We start from the raw sequence: 12,089 nt of genomic DNA on the forward strand, positions 1-12,089 counted from the left end.
TAAAAGTAGTTAGGGACCAATAGCAAAATAAGATTTTTCTAAATTGATAAGTCATACTTCTTTACTGTGCAAAATTATTTTTGAATTAAAATATAATTTTGGAAATCTGATGGCATCATCAACGTATACATTAACAGATTCAGGTTTTATGCCACCACTTACCATCTACATATAGGCTTTTTTTTTTTCTCCTTCTCTTTGGAGTCCCTGAAGTTTCTATGTAATTATGTAAGTGCTAAAATATTGATTTAATAATTAATTTGTCTTATTATTTTATTAAGTCAGCAAAAAAGTTAAGTGTACATTATATTCCAGGCAATGTGATAAACAATAGGAATATGATGAGGGTCCATCACTGAAGAGTTCACAGTCCAGACTAAGATTCAGGAAAGTAAATAGGTAATTAAAATTGAGCATCTCACTGTCAGGATACAGCAAAAAAGAGCAATTAAGTTAATATAGCTTTGGAGATGGGACTGGACGATATTCTCCTTAGAGGTAACATGCAGATGGGTATATATATATTTTCATAAATACATATATGAAGAGAGAGAAAGTGAATCTCTCTATAGCTGGAACTCTACATACAGGTTGATATCTATATCTATGTAGATATAAGGTTTGCCTAAAGTGATAAATTGGTAATACAAATACATAAGGTAAAGTAGTACGTAAAAATACATAAGAATCCTTTAGAATTCAGTGCTTCACTTTAAGTATCCCAGACTTAGAAATCCATTTATTACCTAGTATGGTTGGTGGTTCTGTCCATTGCAGCGTTTTCATAGTCACAATAAAGAATATGTTGTTTTTACAGAGGTGGGAACTAAAATTAAGAATCTTTTCACCAAAACATTTGAGCCAGTGACAAATTTGTAAGCAGCATCCAGAATTAATGAATCTCATTAAGGTTAATCCAAGTTTGTTTTCCTTGCCTGAGCCAGGTAAAGAAAAATGTAGAATTGTATCTAAAAGTCTGGATAAGTGATTATAAACTATAAAGAACTAAAGACATCAAGGTAGTGAGTAAAAAGAATAACACAACCAATTGACATAAGACATTTTCAAGAGTTTCATCTTTTTTGAGAAGTTTTCTTTCTGTGTTTGAGAGGTACACATGAGCTCTCAGCTCACAGGATATGAAAGTTTTAATGTCTTTATTCACAAAACACAAAAAAATGTATTGTCCAAAGTGTGCTTAAACCTTGGCATGTATGAATGGCTTTATTCTGCTTTCATGCAATGGATGAATTGTACTTGAATGAATGTAATCGTGTATTGGGGGAAAAAGCAACAACAAAGGGAACAAGTCCACTGAGAACTCTTATGAGATATCAAAGCACAGAGAGTATTGGCATTCAGGGGTTTCATTTGGGCTTTGTCACTAAGCAGGTATATGAACTGCAGCCTTCCACTTAACCTACCTGGAAATATGCTGCCTCATCTGAAAACCAAGGGGTATGTTACATGAGCTCTATGTTTTGGGTATGAGGTAACAATTTTTATTGCCTGATGAATGAATATATGATCATTGCTCATAAAAGTAGTGCGTGAGATAACTTTGTATCTCTAATTAATGCCCTAAAAATCTTGAGATTTATTGAGAAAGACTCTCAAAGTTTAAGGATATAAAATACGTTTTTGGCAAATGAGAACCCAGGAGATTCTAAGTTATATCACACCTAGTAGAGGAGACATTCTGAGACTTAATTATAATGATTTACCCAGCAAGAAGGGAAATAACAGAAATCTTTTACAATCCACTAGTCAATAGCAAGACAGAAGTTTACAAATAGCTGCCAATAAATATAATCATAAATTTAACAACACATAATCTTTTCTTTCCTCCTTCTTAAGGAAATAGGAGATAACTCAGAGTTAATTCAAGTTTAATTTCAAAATAGTTTAAGTATCATTCTTATTATTGATGCCAGGTTTTAGCAAATAAAGTATTTTGTTGAAAGAGCACATGCAAATAAAAAGGGGGAAAGCCCTAAACCAAAAAAGAAGCCGTATTAATGGCTTCTTGAAAAATACAACGAAGACCTAGAGGCTGAATCTACAGCTGCAGTTAACACTCCATCATTGAGCTATGATGGACAATACTGGTACTGTACAGATTCAGGCTAAATTAATGCTGTTGGTTTTTGTTTCTAAAGACAAAAAAAAAAAAAGTGTATGAAACAAGTTCACTTCTCACTAAGCTGAATCTGTGATCCCATCTGTTCGGATTTTATGCTTTAAGAAGAAAAAAGAAATCAGCCTCAGAAACAAACCTCTTTCATCCTAATACTATTAAGATATTCAGCAGGAGAACTGGATAAAATCCTCGGAATTTTATTCAACTTGAGCAACTATTTGAATGGTGAAGCCACCATTGTTTTGCAATATCTAGGGCAACCTGTCTTCTTCTAAGGAAGTATGTGAATGAAGCAGTAAGCTAGACCTATAGACAGGGATGCCATCTCTCTTTCCTGGCACAATCTGAGTAGTGAACTACCCATTTTTAAGGGTAATAGCTAAGAATCCTACTCGGTTCTCCCATTTTACTAAAGGCAAAGAGGTGATCTGTCTGAAACTATAAAGTAGAGACATCACATTAATATTTTTTCTTTTGATTTTTAAGTAACTTTTAAAAGGATAAATAAATGTCCATCAAAAATTTTTACTGCTTCTCCTTCTTCTTAGAAAGAAAGAGATTTGATATAAACACAAAATATTATTGCCTAATGAAATGCTTACTAGAGAATAACTAATTGGCTTAAAATAGCTTAATTATAGGCCTGATTAAATTTTTCAGTCCATGTTTATATTGGTTTCCTGGGTGCAATAAGTATTGCATTTCTTTAGGATTTATGGTGTTTGTGAATAATCTGCTTCATAATTTAAAATACAGTCAACAAAACATTGTTCAGTTTTAGGAAAAATCTTTAGACACTATAATTTCTCAGAATTAAAATTTACTTTATCATTATTGATCATGATAATTTTACATGTTCCAGTAAGGCTTTAAAATATATGATATATTGATGACATTGCACTTTATTAAATACAATTAATTTTAGGGTACTCATTTGATATTAAGCTGGGTATAAGTACGTATAATCTTATTGTTCCTATTATCATGACTTAGATATATTTCCTTCACAAATGCAAATACAAAAAGGAGACCAAAGGCCTAAATATTCCATATCGGATACCAGGAATTGGGTAAAGGAGGAATCAGAAAACACCTGTAATGGATTAAGGCAACCTACGCAGACTCATTAAAAAATGTGCTGAGTACATGGATCTTCCTTCTTCACGCTAGTAAATCGAACAATTATGACATTCTGTGATATGAATGAAATGAGAGAATTTCCCTTGTATATTGTTCCCAACTCCTTATCCTATAGTATCTTCTTCATAATAATGATAGCAGCTAACACTTAGTGAGGACTTACTCTATGGCAGACACTAGACACAGTTATTGAGTATTGTCTATTATATGTTACCCAGTGTAATTTCTTTACAACCTTCTTATTATCCCCATTTTTTACATATGAGAAATCAAAAACACAGAGAGGTTAATTAACTTGCTCAAAGTCATACTGCTAGTAAGTGATGAACTGGGATTCAGACCAGGGCTGTATAGCATTTGATGTCTCTCCAAGGATAATAGAGTGGTTAAAGATTTTTTTCAAAAGGCTTTTCATTGAACAGAAAAAAAAAAATCAGAAACCTTTAAGTACATGTTTTTTTCCCTCAATTCTCCTTTTAACTGGTATTCAGATCATGTAGAGATTGGAGTCATCGGTCTTGAAAATTCTCTACTTAAAAAAAAAACTCTGTCTACAGTTTTGTTTAGGTAAGTGTCTTGAACTCTAAGGGATCAATGAGAAATTGAAAACTAACATTTGAAGACAGCTACAATGGAAGTCTTCTGATTGGGGGAAAACAGTAAATTTGTTACTCTTGAAATATTTACATTTTGCTCTAAGGCAATTTAATATGTAATAAACGTAAGCAGGGAAAAAGTTATGTACTTATGTTATGCCTTATGATCCTTAAAATAGAACATAGGATTGTTTGTAAAAGAGCAAAAATTAATAGCTCAAGAAGCAAAACAAATAAAAGAAACTAAATTTACCTATTGCCAAAGATATTACCTATAGCAATTGTTTGACGTGGAATATTTGCAATTTTGCTGCTTCACCTTGGTGGCATTCTATGTGGGTTCAATAAGCTTAATGATAAAAACACATCATGTTTCAGTCTTTCTTTAGAATTTAGAGACAGCTTTTGCAATCACAATCTCACTAGGTAAGATGAAAAAATAACCATGCTCTCTCATTTTCAGGTAAATGGGTATCAGATGGAGTTTTTCAATAAAGACCCTGGAGAATTCTTTATTACAAGGTCTTTTCAACTTCTGAGCTCAGATGGTACACTCCCTTCCTGATGGTTGAAGAATAATGATAAAGTTGCTTTTATGGAAGGCTAATAGGATGATAGCCCATAAGATGGAGTGACGAGAGTGGAGTTAGAAAAACATTTAGAAGAAAATTGGAGGAATGACAGGGAGGGTTTTAAACATGTTGAGATTGATAATTGTATATCCACCTCAAATTTTCCAAAAGGTTGTTAAAAATGCAAATTGTTATTTGAAAAAGATAAGAATGAAGTCATAGATATAGATTTAAGATTGTTCTTTTAATGGGAATAATTCACTTTCAGTGAAGCAAAATAATAGCCTGGAGCACAGAATCATATAGAAACAAGAAAGTACAGGATGAAGGGTCAAAGACTAAACCTCAGAATTTAGGCAAAGCCTAATATTGATTTAAGCTTTACATATGTGCTTTAGGTTTTACATATGTGCTGATCTACGCTTCAATAAATAAGCAATCTTTTCATTGTTCTCTTTGTTTAAGAAAGAAGGCAACACTGCTATTATCACTTTGATTCTGTGACCCACTTGTAACTATTTATCAGTACTTTATAATTTTTATATTTCCCAGACATAACAGTTTATTTTATTTCTATATTTGAAATATTTACGTGTTGTACAGAAAACTTTGTCAAGAAATAAAATCTTGAAAAGCAGTACCGTAAGATGGTGCCTTTGCCCCATAACTGTTCCCTGTGCATTCACCCTCACCCCATTAAAATTTTCCTTCTTATGGACGATTTCTCAGAACATCTCCTCATACATTATTTCACTTCCTTTGTACCACTAGCTCAGGGTTCTTACACTTAAGTGTTTAACCTTGAATCTAAATTTCATCATGTCTGCACCAGGTTGCAATCTCAAAACTACACATTGGTATGTTGAAATAGATCGTATTGTGGGAAATAAACATATGATGGCAGAACTTTGGTGTGTGCAGGAGCAGGAATGGTTCTGCAACAAAGTTAGTGCAATAAAAGCTGCCCTTTATCATTCCCTTGGATGGCCGAAACATTTTGGCTAAGGCACATAGGCAGTTTGGAATTAGGGGCAAAAGTATATCCACGGAGAAGATTTATGAACTTAGATGTGTCCTCCTGAGAGACAAAAGTCATAATAAGAAGGGCCAGCATCCCAAGAGAAAGAATGCTAGATTAGGAGAACAGCCTGAATATTTGTTCAGACTCTGCCATTAACAATACGGCAAGTAACTTGACCTCTTTGAGCTTAGTCTTCATCTCTTAGAGAATTAGATTAAACTATCTTTGTGAATCTTTCCTTTTACCGTCTTTTCTAACAAGTTATAATTTTTCTACACAGCAGAATGTTTATTCTATTGCAGGATGAAAAATATGGTCTATGTAAACAGCTGTCACCAAAATTCATCTTAGGTAGAGAACTGTACGGTTTGGAAAATATATTGATAGGTGTTTGATTACAGAAGGTAAGATCCTAAGAATTATAATTATGAGTTCTAATTAAGACAGAGGAAAACATTGCTTGAGACATCTTGAAAGAAAAAAAGATGAGAAAATGAGACAGAGCAAGGAAGATGGCAAAAGAGCATTATTTTGAGATGAGTTTCTTCCCAGTTAAGCCCTGGTAAAGTCCACTAGAATCATGAGATACTTCATGTATAGATTGCTTATAGAATAGATGAAGCAGTTGAATTGTAAATCCCTGTGGCAATGGATAGAAATGCAGATACAATCCCTAAGCAGCCTGGAGCACAGAATCAGAGAGAAGCAAAAGACAGTAAGCTTTTGAAATTTGCAGAAACTGTGGGGAAGGCCTTGAAATCCACCACAGATGGAGGAATTGGAATTCAGGCCAAGCCAGACAAAATCTTCAAAAGTAAGAAATTCTGATATGACATCTGGCTTACAATTCCAAATTGTGAGTGGCATCACTGCCTTGCTTGAAGCCTCTTCTTTTCTCCATTATTCTGGAAGTAACATCCAAAATTGTTGGCATGAATTATCAAACTATACTCCATTTAACTCTTGTCTACCAAACAACATCATGATTCATATTTTTCTAGCTATTGAATCCCTGTTAGTGAGCCAAACTGTATAAATCCTGGACCTAATATTTCATCTTTTCTTTACCAAAAATGTCACCCTTCCCCATTTCCATTTGACCTTGCATAACAACATCTCAGCTTAAATTTTTTCTCCAGTTGGGGTTTCCAGACCCCCTACACTAGGGTTAAGGTCCATGTTTTATGCTGTCTGCAAACATTTTCTGGTTCTTACCCTTTCATACTACTCCTCACACTTGATTTTAATTTCATCTTTGCCTTTCCTTCTAAACCATGAGGGCAAAGACCATGTCTATATTGTTTACCTTTCTATCCCCAATACTTAGTGCCTTGAATATGGTAGGAGCTAAATAAATTAGTACAGAATGACTGCTTTGTAAAAATAACAAATAATTTCAGGTTCTAGGACAGGTTTGAAATAGTCCTTACAAGTTGAGAGTTATACTGTGACAGCCCCATTCCTCAGTCACAGAGTGGTCGTATTTGTTAAAGGATAAAAGCAACAGGAACTATGCTACCTGCAAATGTCAGTAATTTAAAGAGTAGAGACTTCACTTTTCATCATTTATTACTTGCATGATAATGTCATTGATCTGGTCATTACCCCAAAATGATTCAAACAGTCCACATTCTGTTCACCCATCTCTGGTCATTTGGGCTTGATTGCTTGCTCAATTACTCCAGATTTTCTTCTTCCCAATCAGGAAAACTGAAGAAGCCTTATAACTGGCCTGCCTGCTCCCTTGAAAATCTGTTTCACACCCAAAAGCCACAGTGATCAATTTAAAACATAAATACAATCTGGCTAGGCTGTGAGTTAAATCCTTGAAAGCATTATACTTAGGAAGCAGCAAACCAAAAGCCTTTAACATGATTTACAACTCCCCACATAATCTGTAAGATTTGACTTCTTCTTACCCTCCAGAACTCCTATCATTCATTTGTTTGACAATTATTTATGACTGCAAAATACGCTAGACATTGTTATAGTTGCTGGGGATGCAGAATTCCTGCCCACATAGACTTTGAATTGTCAGTCAGATGAACTGAGTCAATCTCTTCATACCACTTCCCAGCCCATCATCTCTCTGGATTCCATCCCATTAATACCGTCCTTGGTAAGTCACCAATGAACATCACGTTGAAAAGTCAAGTGGCACATTTTTAACCCTCATCTTACTCAGCATCTCCAAAACCTATGACAAATTGTTCACTCAGTCCTCTATAAACACTTGTATGTCATGATTTTCCCCTTCCTAAATAGGGACACCTTCTCAATTTCTCATAACGATTCACCCTCAACTCTACCTAAGTGGAAGATGAAAAAAGTATGGGAGGGAGACAGAAACCCTGAGAAACCCCAATATTTAAATGAGTGAGTGAAGAAAAGAATGACCAATTTCCCAAGTCCCTAGATCACATTGGTTTATTATACACTCTATATACTCAAGTGCAGTAGGACCCTGCACTGCTCCTCCATGGAAACTTTCAGAGTGACTTATTTGTGTAATTACTTATTTAATGTTTATCTTTCCCACTAAACCCATTTCCCTATTAAACCCCTTAAGATTGTCAATCTTGTTCCCTGCTACGTCCTCAGAGGTAACTTGGATCTGACTCATAGTAGACATTCAACATGGCAGAAGAAATGAATATACAATCCGATGACATTTTTGCACACTCATCTACATACTTTTCAGTATGTAGCTGTGTGATTGTGTGTATGACGCCCAGGTGATGAGAAAGGTAGATGAATGCCCCTAAATTACTAACAATAAATCAATATACTGATGTTGGAGGAGGTCATCCAAAGGACGTGACTTCCGGTTGACCCAAGAGCTGGACCAGGGCAACTGAGGCATCTCACTCTCTCTCCTGGCCTTGGAATGTACATTCTCCCCACCCTTTCCACAGTGGGAATGGGTTTCAAGGATGCAGCTTTGAGAGAGTAAGGCGTTGTTGAGACCATTTGGACGGTATATGTGACCAAACCCCTTTAAGACCTCTATATAAACTTTTAAGATTCGGTGACGTGTGGGAGTCATTGTGGAGATCTACTTGTCTTGCTATCTCCCAAGACAAGCCTCGTTTATAAATTCCCTGGCTTATTAAACCCACCACCTACCAGTCTGGAGTGGTCTGTCTGCCTTTTTTCAGACTCTCCTTGCCCTCCATGTATAGAGGCCAGTTTCAGATTTCACCCAGGAAACTGCAGAGGTTGCAACCCAACAACTGAAAATAAAAACTATTCGTAAATTGTGGTTAATCCTGCAGCAACACAGTCTTTCCTATTTTTACAAAAAAAAATCATTGATAAGAGATTTAAGTATTTCTGCTATTTTATTGTTCTAATAGTGCTTCCTAATTAAACCCTAACTTAACCCAGAAAAAAAAAAAAACCCTCAGATAGTAATAAAAAAAAGTTGCAGCATGAGAGTATGTAGAAGAGAAGTGAGGCTGAAAATTGAGAAAATTAAATACAAGACTGATATAAAGATCAAATTTGTTGTATTCTCATCTCCCTCTTGTTATAAGAGGTGTTTCTTTGTTTTACTTATTTTATCTTATCATAAATTCACTGGATGTGCTTGTAACAAGTAATGTGAATCAAGAAAAAATTGTAGCAAGCAACAACTGGAGTGGACTTTTCTACTGCCTGCATGCTTGTTAGTAATACCACCTAATTCTAGATGCTGAGATACAATTTATTCAAAGATACAGAAATATTCTCAAAGTCACCATAATTTTTAAAATGGTCTACAAAATTCTTTTGATGACATTGTTTTTTTGTTTTTAGTTTGAAGTTTTACTTCTAAAGACAGTATTGATCATGAAAGAAGTGGGACATTGATATTGATATACATGCTTTGTAAGCTATACCGATGTACATATATTTGAAATATATTTTCTCTTGTCTAACTTTAGATTGATATAAAAACAAATATTAAAATGATCACAGGAATATTATACAAATATGTTCTTTGGTAATAAGATATAAGAGATGCATTCAACATAGTTTCCTAGTTCTTCATATTTTATTTCACCTCCAATATTCCCCAGTCGAAAATCTTATGCAATTTAATAATAAAGCTATTTATAATGTTAACTAGTTCATTGATCATATGCAACCAACTTCCTCAGTTGAAATGCTTGAAAGGGCTCGAAAGATCTATATGATAGAAATAGAAAGTGAACCAAGTCATCTGGAAAGAAACTATCATGTTTCCATAACAAATTGCTTCTTTTTCATGAAGATGGCTTATATAATTTGGTGGTGTTATTTTCCCCATAAATAATAAAACTCATATAAAATAGTGTTTATTCTAAGGGTCATATGTGGGTTTTGGAGAGGTCTTTTAATCTCCTGAAACGACATGCAAAATATTGTGGTATAAGCTTATGAATATTTTTCTGGAAGAACCTTATCTTTTAACCACTTCTCAGTTATGTGATCCTCTAAAATATAAGTACAAATGATGTTTAGAAAAGAGCCTACAACTCCACAGTGAAATAGGTAATGAAATTAATGAGATTTCAGAAGACTTTTTACACAAGGTTGTCATCATAATGTTAAAGTGGGGAAAACAATAAATTTAAGATTTATTTAATGTTTGAATTAACATTATTTAGACTTCCATGTGTTTAAAACTTGTGATAAGTAATTTTAAGAACAGGAATCTATGACTGAAATAATTTTCAGCATGTCTGTAGAAGTCAGAATTTTAAAGATTGAACTGATTGATTGCCACCTTGTGTGCACAATTTCATACCCAAATGACAAATCAACTCACTTAAATTTGTCTTAAATCTTCTCTGAAATAAAGTGGAAGAAAAATAAATAACATTTAAAAATTGAACTGAAATGACCTATGGCTCCAGACAGATAAATTAATGTTTCTTAAATATACATTTTCATGAAATGTAATTTTGTACAAAATGGCAATGCTCTTAATATGTTATATGTAATACAAATACATATTGTTCACCAAGATGAGGGCATTTTGTTGCTATGTCAATAAGAGCAACATCATCTATCTTCTTACCTTTCAATCAAATGACACTGGCAAGACAATATTTTATTAGAGAAGTAGAACGTGTTAGTGAAATAGGTTGTTATGGGCTGTAAGCCTATTAAGCTGTAAATTTATCTTCACATATGTCATGTAAGATGCATTAGGACCCATTAGATGCAGGTATAAGCTATTGTTGATACCTTTTTTATTTATTAATGGAGTTACTGTTGATATGGTTTCACCACAATATCCTCCCAGTCTTGTGTGCAAAGCCTCTGAACAGAGCTTTCTTCTAAATGCTAGACCATTCTAAATGATATACAGTTAAGAAATGTGCTATTCTACTGCATTAAAGCACAAGCCAAATGCAAGTGATTAGTATCCATTTCCAGTACAATGTTGCAAGTGAGAGAATGTGCATAACAAGGAAGCAATCACTTACCTTATAATAACAGTTTAGAAAACTGATATTTACAATCCATGTAGTCTAGCTAGAAAAGCTTTCTTTCCATTCTTGGTAGTTATCCTGACAACTCAAAAAGTAAGTTCATTCTTAAAGAACATTGAATCTTAAGTTAGAAAACATAGGATAAATCTTTTAATATTAATTTCCAGACCCCTAAAATGGCAATAAAAATACTTATGTTGTAAGAATGATGAGAATTATTTGAACAGCTTCGTAAGAAGCAAGTGCTGTGTAAATATGATTAACATTAACACGAATACATAATTAAAAAGTTCACCTACTAAAAGAATTATTTGGTCATAAAATTAACATTGGTTTTTTCCACACTCACCAACAGCATTGTGTTTCTCTCCTCACTCACACAAGGCATCATGTATAACAAATATCTTAAAGACATATAAGTCAATTACAAAACTCTTTAAAAAGGTATTTAAAATGTCTGAATTATTGTTTCATTTGCTTAAGGGAAAATCACAGATCAAAATTTCAAAAAAACGATGAGTTATGAAGAAAATCCATTAATTTCTACTTCAGACAAAGTGATTTAATTATGTTTAAAGTATATAGACCCTGGGACTTCCCTGGCGGTCCAGTGGTTAAGACTTCGCCTTCCAATGCAGGGGGCACAGGTTCGATCGGGGAGCTAAGATCCTACATGCCTCGGGGGCAAAAAAACCAAAACATAAAACAAACAATATTGTAACAAATTCAATAAACACTTTAAAAATGGTCCACATCAAAAAAAAAATTAAAAATAAATAAAAATAAAGTATATAGGCCGTATTTTCTAAAGTTTACTAGTCTTCTGGAATTCATTAGTCCACATGTAAAAAATATGAAATATCATATATACAGTGATTTAATAATAAACTTATATCTACCCTGCTCTTCCATTAGGAACAATTTCTCAATACAGATTGTTGAAGGCTGAGACGTCACCAGTAATTTTCACTGTTTCTGACTCAGACTTCAGCAGCAAAGAACAAATCACATAAATGTCCTTTGCCTTGTACACACTTCAGCAAGTATCAATAGCAAATAATACCTGTCCAATTGCAGAGCGCCTTGCAGATAACAGATCTCATTTAATCCTCACATATGTAACTGGACAGTTACATATATGAGGATGATACAAAGAGG

General features: G+C 33.9%; 1 long non-coding RNA gene across 1 annotated transcript in view; it reads left to right on the forward strand.

Annotated features, from left to right (window-relative positions):
- LOC309631036 overlaps positions 1 to 12,089 on the forward strand; it is a 39,251-nt gene that overhangs the window by 20,384 nt on the left and 6,778 nt on the right. The window contains exon 1 of the long non-coding RNA XR_014246029.1: positions 1 to 12,060. This exon is cut by the window's left edge and continues 20,384 nt beyond it. This is a non-coding gene — a long non-coding RNA (uncharacterized lncRNA). The remainder of the gene's footprint in view (positions 12,061 to 12,089) is intronic.

This window comes from Balaenoptera borealis (genome assembly GCF_965194805.1).
Source record: "Balaenoptera borealis genome assembly, chromosome: 6".
In the NCBI taxonomy this organism is placed as follows: domain Eukaryota; kingdom Metazoa; phylum Chordata; class Mammalia; order Artiodactyla; family Balaenopteridae; genus Balaenoptera; species Balaenoptera borealis.